This window comes from Macaca mulatta, chromosome 6, assembly GCF_049350105.2.
Source record: "Macaca mulatta isolate MMU2019108-1 chromosome 6, T2T-MMU8v2.0, whole genome shotgun sequence".
Lineage (NCBI taxonomy): Eukaryota > Metazoa > Chordata > Mammalia > Primates > Cercopithecidae > Macaca > Macaca mulatta.
Window position 1 is genome coordinate 76,846,725 of NC_133411.1, and position 3,875 is coordinate 76,850,599.

Here is a 3,875-nt window from a genome sequence, read left to right on the forward strand (position 1 = left end):
AATAACAACTTGTATTTCCCACCCCATGCAAACATGATAATAACAATAAACACAAAATAGTATTCCCTTGGCTTCAACTCTACCCATTCCGCAGAATTTCTAACATATGCGCACACACACACACACACACACACACACACCCTTGACAAAGTTCCTTTCATATGGCTTTAGGAATGAATCCCTAAGGGTAAATAAAGATAATACCAAATCATCCAGGTTTCCTTGCTGTACATTTTTTTCTTTCTTATTCTAACTCCATGTTTAGAATTCTCAAGTTATGGTCAACAACACCCAAGGTGAAAGCTACTACTGTTGCTGAAAGAGCAACCACCACTGTCGAGCTCTCTCCTGACAACACTAATGCCTACTCGCAGTTTGCATTCTCAAAGTCCCACAAAATCTACTGAGAAATAGTCCTTTAGGCATTTACCTGCTTTTGTAATGGCCTCCTCACCCCTGGACGCTGCTGTGATCTCCCGGGGTCTAGATCAGAGGACAGTTGCAGTGACACATATTAGGCTGTGCTCAGAATCGCCGTTCCTTCTGATAACTGGCCGTTCTCCTGGACCAACTTCTTGGCCTCCACTCTCATTTCTTCCTGTTCTTTCTGGTAATTCTATCCCTGAAAAGTCCTCAGACCTTCAAGTCAAACAGCCCTGTCAGACTGGCCCCACGTTACTCTGGGCAAACAGGCTCACCTCTGACTTCTAGGACAACTGCTCTTTGGGCTACAGCCGGGATTCTTGCTATGCTAATGGAGAACAGCAGAAACAATGACATTTCTGCTCCAATTTTGCTTCTAGCTTCTTTGTCAAAAAAGAGCTTCTGTAATTGGTGGGATAAATCTCACTCAGAGGGAATTAAAACCCAAGGTAAGTGAAGAGATCATGAGATGTTACCTAGCTGTTCAGAATCAGTTATGGACCCTGGCTCCGACACATCACAAACTTCTTTTGTGAAAATCTGCAGATAAAATGACCATGATCAATAACCAGTGAGGAACCTCAGAGAACCACAGAAGAGGTGCTAGGGATAGCCAGTCCCATTTCTGACCAGGGAAAAGAAAAAGAATCTAAAAATGAGAAACGGTGAATTTGTTCACCACACAGGCAATCGTCTAGATTTTTTTTTAATGTAGTAGCTATGCATCTCAATCCACTGACTAAAGAGCACAAGAAATATAACTTCCTTGATTTTCTATAACAACTTAATTTCTCAGTCTGCACCCTTATTTCCAGGCTAATGGAAAACCTTAACCTCAGTCCCTCTGGGGACTGCTCCATGATCCCTGAATCTTCTGCAGAGCCAAGATGTGAGCAACAGGGGAATCAGATCCTCTAGTTTCCTCTGAGACATCCCTTGTCCCTGTCCTTGTGGCTTCTTTGTATCCAAAAATGCTCATCTCTCAAGAGAAAAAAAAAAGCATTGGTCACCAAAAATTACTCCTGCTGCACTAGCTTCATTGCATGTTTTCTAATAGGATTATAATCATGGTATCTCCAGTGTACCAAGATTTCAACAGAATAATTTAAAAGGTTATTTTGATGTTTCTGAAAAAAATGGATAAATGATATCTGGATGCTGGTATAGTCAATATATTTATAACCTAGTGAACCATGATAAAAGATAAGACACAGTCTAGTGCAGTTGCTAAGAGCCCAGATTCTAAAGCCTGACTGTCTAGATTCAAATACCATCTATTTCACTGCTAGATAGCCCCAAGGAAAAGTGCTTAAACTTTCTGCACCTCAGTTTTCTTATATATAAAAGTGGGGATAATGATTTTAACATAGTGACAGGGATTATTAGTGTTCACTAAATATTTAGTGCTCTATCGGCTCTGGTACATTTAGATGAGGTCATGTGACTCATACAGGCCAATGGAATGTGCGTTGAAGTGATAGGAGCCAGTTCCCATCTTGGTCCTTAAAAACATCCACCAGGTTCTTCCTCCATCTCTCTCTCTCTCTCTGTCTCTCCCTCTCACTCACACACACTTTGCAAAGGCAGCCTTGCCAGCCACATGTACAAGATGGAAGCAGCCTAGATTCCCACAGCACCACTTGGAGGACACTGCCACACTGGAAAGCCAACCGACCCTGAAATATGATGTGAATGAGAAATAAATGTTTATTGTGTGAAGCCATTGAGATTCTGAGGTTTATCTACTGAGGATGGTAGAGCTAATTATTCTGCCCAATAGGATAGTACAGAACTCAATCAATGCCTGCCACATGAAGTACACTCAATAAATGCAAGTAATATTTGGCATCATCTTCATCATCATTATTGGAAAGAACATTTAGGTTTCAGAATATTTGGGATTAAATGCTAATTTGTGTTGATGAAAAGAGTCAAACTCTGTAAAATATTTGCAGAGATTTATTCTGGGCCAAATGTGAGTGACCATGGCCCGTAAACACGACCCCCAGGAGGTCCTGAGAACACATGCCCAAGGCGATCAGGGTGCAGCTTGGATTTATATACATTTGGGAGACATGAGACTTCAATCAAATACATTTAAAACAAACATTGGTTAGGTCCAGAAAGGCGGGACAACTCAAAGCTGGTGGGGGTATGGGGGCACAGCGGAAGTTCTTTAAAGTTATATTTCAGGTTATAGGTATATTTAAATTTTTTCTGGTTGGCAATTGGTTGAGTTTATCTAAAGACCTGAGCTCAATAGAAAGGAAATGTCTGGGTTGCAATAAGAGGCTGTGGAGACCAAAGTCTTATCATGCAGATGAAGCCTCCAGGCAGCAGGCTTCAGCAAAAATAGATTATAAAGGTTTCTTATCAAACTTAAGGTCTATGTTGATGTTAATGCCAGAGAGGTGTGATGTGGCATGTTCAACCCCCACTTCCCAACATGGCCTGAACCAATCTCTCAGGTTAAATTTTAAGAGCTCCCTGGCCAAGGAGGAGGAAGTTCATTCAGATGGCTGGGGGACCTTAGAATTTTATTTGTGGTTTATACTTGCCACTTGCTAGTGATGAGATGACACTTCATGTCTCAGGATTTAATTTGGTAAATAGAGAAAGCAACACTTTTCTCTCAAGGTTGTGGCAATTGACACAGAGAGATGTGAAGACACTTTGGGAACTGTTACACAAATGATAAATACTTTTACAACATGACTTAGTGTTTCTAATTATTCACTGCCACTCATTCCATGTGAGTTCTGGAGTGTTCCTGCACGAGTATGCACCCTCCTCCCATTGATGCTAGGATGGGTCACGTGATTTGCTTTGGCCAACAGGGGGTGAGGGGACTTGCATATTTGAGCAGAAGCTTACGAACCATTGTGTGTGTATGAATTAGTGAAACAGGAGAGTTCCCTGACCCCCTCGCAGGACATGTGATGGGGTGTGGCTCATATGTTCAGCTGCTGCACACTCAAACCCCTTATGGGAAGGGGAGCACACAGACAGGCAGATGCAGGAGCCAGGGTGAGCACTTTTGGGCTCCGGCCCTATGGTAGCATCTACAGGTGGGTGCCTGCAACTCCTGAAGCCCCAGTGGGAATGTTACAGTCCTCCTTTAGCTCTCCCGATGGCTAAAATGTTAATCAGTTTAGTGCCTTCTTCTACCCAGGCCCTTGTCCAGTGTCCGGAAAGAATCAGGTCACACACAGACTCAAAGGATGGTAAATGCAGGGGTTTTATTGAGTGGTAGAGGTAGCTCTCAGTGGGATGGACTGGGGATCTGGAAAGGGGATGGAGTGGAAACATAATCTTCTCCTGGAGTTTGGCTATCCCACGACCAATCTCCTCTCTGATCATTTCTAGTCCAACTCCTCTCAACGTTCAGATGCTCCTTCTCTTCTCTCCTTCTCTATTGCGCCCTTCTTCTGCTCTTCTGCTCTTCTGTTCAT